Source organism: Megalops cyprinoides, chromosome 5, assembly GCF_013368585.1.
Source record: "Megalops cyprinoides isolate fMegCyp1 chromosome 5, fMegCyp1.pri, whole genome shotgun sequence".
Lineage (NCBI taxonomy): Eukaryota > Metazoa > Chordata > Actinopteri > Elopiformes > Megalopidae > Megalops > Megalops cyprinoides.
Window position 1 is genome coordinate 39,528,296 of NC_050587.1, and position 10,319 is coordinate 39,538,614.

The 10,319-nt window shown below is 46.5% G+C and overlaps 1 pseudogene; it reads left to right on the plus strand.

Annotated features, from left to right (window-relative positions):
• LOC118778087 overlaps positions 1 to 9,471 on the plus strand; it is an 83,189-nt pseudogene extending 73,718 nt beyond the window's left edge.
• The last annotated feature ends 848 nt before the right edge of the window (positions 9,472 to 10,319 follow it).

Consider the following 10,319-nt stretch of genomic DNA (forward strand, 5'->3'; position numbering starts at 1 on the left):
CGAATGCAAGACAGTAGGACCAAATGCATGATTGTGATTGAACTGGCATTTTTCTGCTCAGCTGGTCATTATTTTTTTGTTATTGTTTCTATTGTGTACGTGGTGCTTCACTAGCCCGGCGTTAGTTGGTCACAGAAAGGTTATGTCAGCAGGCCCAGCCTTCACAGCACACACCCTGACGCACAGTCAGGCACTCTGACGTGCACTCCTCCTCCTCCTCTCTGTTCAAAAGCGTTTGAGCCTGAGGCGGAGAGAGAGCGTTCCAGTGACAGAGGACGCTCAGAGAGGAGCGCTTCTCGAAAATGCCCGGGAGAGCGTGGCGGCGTCCCTCCTGACATTTGAAGACAGAGATGAAAAATACATGAGTCAGTTTGGAGTCTCTTTGCAGGGCTCTTCTCTCTGGAGTCAGATCAACTCTGTGTATCTCTGTCATCTGGCTGTGTGAGAATTGCATAATACTTTCATGAGTGTTACAAAGAACATTCATAAACAGTAATGTCCACTGGCACAGACTTTTATGAAGTATACTTTCCCCCGTGTGGTAAAAGACTTTCCAAGCCAGTAGTTATGCAGGAGTAGCAGTCCTTATGCAGTTAGGTACATTTCAGAGCACCCACCAAGGAAAGAGTTATCAGTAATGGGGGAGTGAGCCTTGTTAAAGCCCATAGTGGGTGGAGCTACCAAGTACAGTCAATCACTGAACTGATTGAACCAATCAAAAGGTTCTGTACTCCACAGGAGAGTATGACGATTGGTTTGAATCAGTGATTCACCCATGGCACACCGTTACACCAACGGTAGCTCCACACCTCCGAGTGTTGCCAGCTCTTCTGTCATCGCCGTAGTGATCTGCGCCGAGTTGTTGCCGTCCCGCAGAATGTTGTTTGTGCTCTCTCGCTGTGCTTTTTTTGGGCAGGTCTGACGGTCTGACGCGAACGTTTGAATCGGCGCCAGCGGGGTTTGTTTTGCTCCAGAAAGTCAGCAGGGGTGTTTCCCACAATCCACTCTGTTCTCACAGCCGCTGAGCAAATGCAGCGAGAGCACAGTGCCACCTGTGAGTGAGCTTGCCACAGACCTTTTTTAGGGCGGTGTTCAAGAGACACAGTCACGACACGCTCAGATCCAAGACACTACATTTTTATTAGTTTCTTACACATCTCCCCTTTGAAGCTGTGAAACTGAAGAAGTATTGATATAAACTTGCATTTGATGAGGAGGATTTACAAACTGAATATCGCCTTTCATTTTATTCAGATAATGTTGCAAGATACCAGCAGGATGTCCAGATGCATATTTAATTATGTGTATTGATCAGCCATGCTGTGTCATTCATAATCTTTTTCTTTTTTATTTATGAAAATGTACTCATCCATCACAGTCATTTCAGCTGTTCACAAATATTTGTGACTTTAAATGTATCACTCAACCTCTTTAGCTGTTACCAGATATGTGCATAATATTGTTTAATAAGTTTATATGTGTATATTGGTGGTGGCAGTGTAGCATAGTGGTTATGGAGTAGGACTTTGTAGAACGTTGCCGGTTTGATTCCTAGCTGGGGCAATGGTTGCTGTACCCTTGGGCAAGGTACTTCACCCGCAATTGCCTCAGTAAATATCCAGCTATATAAATGGATAGCATAAAAATTATAACCTATGTAAGTTGCTCTGGATAAGAGCGTCTGCTAAATGCAAATAATGTAAATGTAATGTTGTAAACTTATCCCTATCGTACGAAGCAAACACAAACCTTAAAGTAAAAGTGTAATGTCAAAGCTGAATAAAAAAAAAACATGAAGACATTATTACATAGAAGTAATAAAACATATTATCATTGCAGAGAAATGAAATTGGCAGTTTATTTTTAGGTTTATATTTTTTGTTTGTATCCACTGAATTAATGAATAAATAGACCACTGCATCATGGGTCCTTAAAGGCATGCTAACATCGAAAAATGACCTGTCACTTACATACTGTATAATAACCTGCTGTAGTGTCATTTTCTCTGGCTGCATTCAAGGACTCAGACAGCTAGCTCACACCTTGCACAAAGACAAGAAACATGTGAACACACCAGCATGAAAAAAATGAGAGGGACACAGATTTATGGGATGTGCCATAATGATGGCTGATGCTTTTGCCTGCTAAAAATTGATTGGAAGATTTAGTTGATGATGGCTGTCAAAATGGCACAGAGACAAAGCCACTGAGATGTTGAAGGGAGCTGATTTTTCTTCAGGACAGTGACAGCCTCATAGACAGTGTTTTTTTTTTTCGTTTTTCTTCTACTCTCTGCTGCATGTGATTTTTATAGAAATACTTTTCTCAGACCCTAGAGAAGTCCTTGAATCTTAGCGGTGATTCCAAGGTTGAATGGAGGCAGCTGTGGTTTATGGTCTTATTCTTGATCTTGATTGTCCTGGTCTTTGTGTTGGTCGTGACTTAGACAGCCTTGGTTTTGGTCTTGAATTGAAAGTGGAACATGTTGGACAGGCATGGCGTTAATTTTCAGCCTAGAATAAGACTGTGAGAGCTGGTGTCTTGCTCTTCTAGCATATTGTGAAAGCATAGGTCCTTTATTTTCAGAATCGCCCCTCACCCACCCTTTCTCTCATCCTATGGTTAGAGTAATTTCATAGAGAGCTATTTGAAATATTGTTGCTCTGTAACATGGACAGCCACCCAGAGTGACTTAATGCAATATTTATCAGGGATTTGAAGACTGAGGCGATTTTAATTATTGTTCACTGAAGAGGCATCTCCGCACATTTATATGGGGCATTGGTCATGCCCGTCAAAGTCTAGTGTGTGTGTGTGTGTGTGTGTGTGCGCGTGTGCATGTGTGCGTGTGTATGCTTGTGTGCGCACGTGTGTGTGTGTGTGTGCGTGCTTGTGTGTGTGTGCATGTGTCTGTGTGTGCTTGTGGGCATGTGTGTGCGTGTGTACATTTGTGTGTGCTTGTGTGCGTGTGTGTGTGTGTGTGTGTGCATGTGTGCGTGTGTACGTTTGTGTGTGCGCACCTGTCTTTGTGTGTGCTTGTGTGAGTGTGTGTGTGTGTGCGTGTATGTGAGTGTGTGTGTGCGTGTGTGTGTGTGTGTGTGTGTGTGTGCGTGTATGTGAGTGTGTGTGTGTGTGTGTGTGTGCGTGTGTGTGCGTGGTTACATGTGTGTGTACATGTGTGTCTGTGTGTGTGCGTGTGAGTGTGTGTGTGTCTGTGTATGCTTGTGTGCGTGTGAGTGTGTGTGTATGCGTGTATGTGTGAGTGTGTGTGTCTGTGTGTGCCTGTGTGCGTGTGTGTGTGTGTTTACATCTGCAGGTGCATCTGTGTGTCTTAGCTGTGCCACTGTGTGTGTGCATCTGTATATAGATGTGAATTCATAAAGTCAGACTGGGAGGCAAACAGCCCATTCCTGTTTAATATTGCTCCATCCAGAAGCTGGTTGCCAATCACACACAACCAGCATATCAGCCCGTGTTGAGAGGCCAGAGCATAATTAGGTATTTTACTGTGCTGAAATAAGTGCTGTAGTTGGAAGGAGGGGAGTGCCCTTCTCCTTCTTTTCCACCTGCAGTTTGCCCGTCCATCCACGTGTACGAGCACGACAATGTAGTGAGCTCTACTTCCATTCATGTGATTCTCAGCCTCGGTTTCTTGATTTCATTTGGTCCATACAAGCCAATCTATGCACATGCAGAACCTTACCATGCCTAAGCACACAGCACGTTCACCATCTGCAAACGTGTCTTTTTTTTTTTTTTTTTTTTTTCGCTTCCATCTTTGAAAATCTAGCCTCCTGGTTAATTATTTCTGTGGATGAAAGCATACTCCCCTTCATTAATTTTGCTCTCCGCAATCTATCATAATTGCTGCCAAGTAAGTTGTTGTTATCACTTTAATTTAGATTAGTGGCTGGGGCTTTTATTGAAGAGAACACCCGAGCCCGTGCATGCAATCAACTAAACACGGCGCTCCACGCCACGCTGCCCGGCTCCGCCCTACTGTTCTTCAAATCCAATTAAACGCAGAGCGGTAAGGAGGCAGCGTTACAGCGGATAATCACCCCCACATCCTCTCCAATCAGAGACCTGTGTAGAGCCTGTCCGTGCGGCTGTCCAGGGTTCGAAAGCCACACCCCCGCTGTCTTTGACAGAGGTGTCCGTCTGCTCTGATGAGACAGAGGTGCTGTGCACCGGGTGGAAATGTGAGTTCCTTTGGAATCGGGAGCTGCGAATTCCCACACTCCCTCACTGAAAGCCGTCTCTTTCCTGCTGCAGTGAAAATTAAATTCGGGCCAGTCAATCTTATTAGAGCTGCTGTTTTTCAGTCTCACACACCGGTTATGAGCTGTGAGGCCGTGACCCAACCCCTCAATGCAAATCAGATTCAGAGCACAAAGAGTGTGGTAGATAGATAGATAGATAGATAGATGATGGACAGATGGACAAATGGACAGATAGAGAGAAGACTGCATTCCTGATGGAAAGATTGAATGATTTATTTTTTTTAAAAAATGGTTTGGGTTTACTTTAATAAGGGCTAGTACTCTCTTGCAGTGAATGTTCCTCGGCACTCCTCTTTGTTCTGAACCAGCCACATGGAGGAGAGACAGAGACACAAACACGTTACATAACCAGGCATTGCGATTCTCTGCCATACCGACATGAAGAGTGCTGTCACCGTGTGTAGGAGAAGGCAGCTCATCTGGGTGGCCCCTGCATTCACCGTGGTCACAGTTTACCCACAATGCACCGCGACCCCTTGAGCCCCAGCTCTTAGTCATGTCTCAAAAGCAGCCCACTCACTTCCAACTTACCTGATTAAATCTGAATGGTTTCCACAGCTGCCAAGCCAAAACTGTTTTTTTTTTTTTTTTGTTTTTTTTTTTTCTCAGAAAATTCATCATTCAATTGCACTTCTGATGCTGTTTTCAGATGGTGCGTGTGGGAGTTGACCATTAAAGCAAAGCACCCTGGGAAGATGAAACGGAGACTGATAGAGGCAGCGTGTGGACCCTCTGTTAGCGGTTCTCTGCAGGACCGTTGAGCTGTGCACAGTGCCCGCGCGCTTGATCATCCTGCAAAACAAATCCAATCTGTTGTGTTCGCAGCTTGGACTCAAAGTTTGTCAAGAAGTATGCAGATCTGACTTGATTTGTGGGTAGAGATTGATTCAGCATTTTCTGCGTTGTCACAATATTGCTACCAGAGTGGCTGCAACATCTCTCTTTACTGATCAAAGCTTTTTTCCATTTGCTTATTTTGTGGTCTCTTTATGACATTATCACGACAAATGGACCCAGTGCAAACATTGGGTGTTTGCTCCATTAACATTTTTAGAACATTTCCAAACAATATTGATTAGTTTTAATAAATTATACTGCATCTTCATTATTGTGATTCTGAGTATTGGCATAAGAGTTTTGAGATTCCCTCCCCAAAAATAGAAAATGCCTGTCAGGCTGTATAAAATTAAACAACATAGCTATTCATTCAAGAACCAACATGAGAGAGTTCCTTGTTTATTCATCAGGTACAGAGAAAATCAAGGGAAAGCTTTTGGTGGGACATACCAAACACCCAAGAACCTGAAGAACACCCATTTAGAGGGGTGTATAAATGCCTGCTATCGATCACACCCTTTCCCAGGGTTTGTCTTTGTCAGTGTTTGACCCAGTGTGACCTTTGAGCCAAAGATACACACGCATCCTGGCTGTGTCTCTGAGCCGTGATCCCGTGTCCCGGCCTGGACTTCAGATGTGCTCCTTCTCTGTAATTTAGCAGACCAGAGAAAATCAATAGGTCCTGACACCAGAGCCCGCTGGAGAGTCTCGGGGCCCGGGAGCGATCTGGTTTAGGGGTCGATACGCTGACGTCCTGGTTTGTAATGGAATATTTTTCAGAAGATTGAAGGCCTCTCTCAGCTCTCCTCTGGAGAAGGAGTTCGCAGCACTCATCTTTCAGGCCGCTGTAAATGCCAGCAACTCGGTGCGCGTTTCGGGCATCTGACTAATCCCTCTCCAGGAGCTTCTCTCGTAAGCACTTGCGCGTGGAGAGCGGGCCTAAGACCCGTTCCTCCGTTTCGGCCCACTCTCTAGGTTTCTCTTTTTTCAGTTTTCAGGGCGCACAGGACTCTGTGTCTGGGAGAACAGCGGACGTGTTGTGTGTTTTTTTTGTCGAGTCCCGGATAGCGTTAGCTCAGAGGTTGAGAAGGAGGATGTTGCTGCAGTGCAGTCGGGTGAAATATATTTAGATTTGCTGATGTTGTGCGTTCCTCATCAGTAGCGTTTGTCTTGTAGACCGTGCAGATCCGGGGCCCTGGAATAGCTCGAATTGCTAGGCAACAAGAGCTGTATTTCTCTTAAACATTTTTTATCAGGATGTATCAGTGTTACTGTAACTCTGCCAGGCAACAGAAGCTGTGATTCTCCTTAAGCTTTTATATCAGTGGTGATGTATTGTAACGCAGCACCACGGCAGTTATTCTCATGGTCACTGATCTTGCAATCGGGATTATTGTTCTGAATGCATCATGCCTTATGTCGATTTGTAAAAAGGACAGGCAGTGTTCAGTGAAGTATTTTATGAACTTGAAATTCTCCAGGATAATATCCTTCATAAAGGTTTTCCAACATGTTTTTTTTTTCAAGACGAGATCCTAAAATCCATACTCCGTATTAACTCCATATGTAAATCATATTTAATTTTAATTAAGTAAACACGAAATGATACAGAAAATCCGCCGTAGCTACTTCTTGAGTCGCGGAGTGTCCGCCAGCTGCTGAGTGCACACGCGGTAATAAGAATAGCAAACAGTTCGTGCTTAATGGAATAAAGGCCGCTTTAACAGAGTGGGAAAGCAATGCTTCACTGGGGCCGCAGTGGTTGCCTCCACTTTAAGGGAAGAGATGTATCCCAAAATGTAGGATGTAAAAATATGAAGAAGCAGAAATATGAAGAAGCATGGGCTCAAATATCCTGAGTTTATCTTTATTTTAGCATGTATGGCATACATTAATCATACATTGCAGCAATAACTGGCATATATTTTACTGGGGGATGTTTTTTTCATGTATTAAGAATACAATCCTATACTTCATACTATAAAGTAATATATAATCATATTTTACTCCCCACAAACACTCAGATATTTGAAGGTGAATGTGTTTGTGGGGAGACAGGACTTTACTCTGTGCTCTGAGTTTGTTGTTTTGACTGAGAAAGTGTCTGTGGACATAACCAGCTGGAAAAGCTGTTTGGGTTACCATTGTCAGATCTCTGATTGTGGCCTGAGTCAGGTCTGCTAAGTGCCCCTGCTGTAACACCTTCCTGGGTGTTTCGGTTAGATGGGACAGTGTGTAGTCAGCCAAAGCTCAGAGCCACAGCAGAATACGGATGCAGTTTGCATTTTTTTCCCCTGTCCTCCCGAGGGCGGTGGAGGTCACTCTCCTCAGGCTGAGAAAGAAAAATAAAAATTGTAATTCATATCATCAACGTATCCCACTGACACCAGCCCCATAGACAAAGACAGGGGACGAGGCAGGATGGGGGGGCGGGGGGGCCGGGGGACCAGGGGAGATGGGGCAGGGCAGGAGGGAGGTGGCAGTGGGACTCCATTCCTGGTTTCCTGTATGTGTGTTCATTATGTCTTTCATTCCATACGAGTCCTAAATTCGTGATGATTGTTATTGCGTTGGAACATGCTTTCACCCAGGAACCTTGAAGTTAATCAGCACAAATGAGAGCAGGGATGCTGAAGGCTGAGGCAGGATGTGTGCGGCTGAGCTCCGCTGTTTGTTCGGTGGGTTGGTGTACAGGGGGGGGGGGGGGGGGGGGGGACCAAAAAAAGAACAGTGCAAACGCAGACGCAGTTTGAAAGTGGCGAGACGCCCCAGCAGTGAGACAGAGAGTTACAGGGTCCTCTGCTGTAATGAGAACACTGCACAGAGGGCACCCACGCACACACACACACATGCACGCACACACACACACACACACACACACACACACACGCACACACACGCACACACACACACGCACACGCACACACACACACACACACGTACACACACACACACACACACACACACACACACACACACAGACACAGAGAAAGCTGTGTCGCTCTAACTGGGTAAAAAGCTGCTGCAGAATTGGTCCCCTGCACAGAAATGTAACTGAAAATGTCCCTGAAAAGTGATATTCTCTGTGTGCTCATCACAGCACCAACACAGCAACAGGCGGGGGCAGGAGCGAAAACAGAGGGGGTGGGGTGGGCAGGAGGAAAGGGGGGGGCAGGAACAGAGGGACGGAGAGGGGCAGGGGGCAGGATGCAAGGGGAGGGAAAGGGGAGGGGGAGGGGGAGGAAGAGGGGCGGGGGGGAGGAAGAGGGCAGGGAGGGAGGAAGAGGGCAGGGGGCAGGAGATGGGGGAGGGAGGGGTGGGCATGAGCAGGGGATGCCAGGTACTGAGAAGCAAAATTCAATTAACTTTTTTTTTTTTAATGAATTATTGATTTTCATTGAAATTCAGAATTCATTATTAATACTCAATTCATTTTTTTTCTCTTTCTCTCCAACAGACATCTATGGTTTTGTTGTTCTGGAGGTCAACAGCAGAAACAGCAGGATCTCCAACATCTAAATCATTTATCTCTCTCTCCCTCTCTCTCTCCCCTGCCCTACCCTTCCCTCTCTCTCTCTCTCTCTCTCTCCCGCTCTCACTCCAGGTGCCTCCTCAGGTGAGTGCTCTGACGTTCTACAGGTATGAGCAGCCCATAGCAGACTACTGCCAGGCTCATCAGTCGCTGCACCTCAACATGGGGCTGGAGGGGTCCGCCCAGGGCCTGGAAGGACTGCAGAACCCCGGGCCCCGGGACCGGGCCATCGTGCAGACCGTGGCCATCCCCACAGGACCCGCCCCCACTCGCACCCTCCCTCGGACCATGCCCACAGCCACGGGGGAGGGGCCCAGCTCCACCTTCCCACCCCCTGAGCGCTCCATGCTCACTTTTGGACGCTAGCACCTGGCTGGCTCGAATCCTGGCCAATCGGCAACGAGGACAGGACGAGGGGGAGGAGCCTGGCGGACGGAGCCGGCTGAGCGAGTTTCCTTCGGCCGATGCCCAGGTCGGTACGTGGGGAAGACCGCAGCCGCAGTGATATAGCTTCTCAAAGGGACACAGATGAACAGAAAGGTAGCATAACCCCGCAGGTGGTGAGGTTTTCTTCTCCAAAAACGCCATTTAGGAAAAAAAAGAGAAGGTCTGTTTCCAGAAGCCAGCGTTTATTTTTTCATCTTTCCTTTTTTATTTTAACCCGATGCCTGATGAGGTCGGTGGAATTCACCTCCCTGGGAAACATGATGAAAGTGACACGATCCAGCTCTCGGGAGGTGTGGTAAACTATTTCCCGCTTGCAGGGTTTGGAGCGCTGGAGGATTTTTGGGGGCCTGGAGGGTGGTGTTCTGTGGTGATCGGGCAGGTGTTTCACACGCCGGGTGATGGATGGGGGGGGGGGGGGGCGAAGCAGCAAATGGAACAGAGAGGAAAATGGAGGAGCAGGAACCCGGGAGGGAGTGAGAGATGAGTGCAGCTGGGGGGGGGGGGGGGGGGGGGGGGGCTCTTGCTGTTATTATAGATGAGGCTGCCAGGTCTTAAACACCCTCAACTCTGTATCAGAATCCGATCAGAAAGGGCGCTCTGTCCAGACGGAGTCAACGCTTTGTGAGATGCATACTTACCTGCTAATTTGTTTTTCTTTTTTATGAATCTATTTCTGGTCAACTCATGGGGAGTCCTGTTAATGTGAAAATGTCTTACCAAAGACCCAGGTGTTTTTTTAAACGTGCGTTATGGTTTTATCTCTCCTTCTCTGTTTTTTTTTCATAATTTATATTTTCTAACAATATTCTCGATGTTGTCAGATGTCATACAGTATATGCATCCATACAGCTGTGTGCGCCAGTGAGGTGGAGGATTTCAATGACTCCATATGAGTCATTGTATTAATCTTCGTAAGGCCACAGAGTATGCTGTGTGACCACAGGGAAGATAAAACCCCAGATGGCTCTTTTTGTGAACTGCTTTACTGGTGCCCGAGGCTTTCAGAATGATCCCGGTGACCACGTGTCCTTTTGTCTGCTTGTGTGTGGTTTTTTAATGTATTTTTTATGTAAGTCTTTGAGGGGTACTCAAAGTGTGCACAAAAGCCCTGAAAACAGCACGGACCCCTGTGAGCAGGTAGCGATTCTGACGAGACACGTCTCAGTGGCTGACAGGATCAAGGAAGGAACAGAGATATAGACACTTCAGAGAGCAAACTG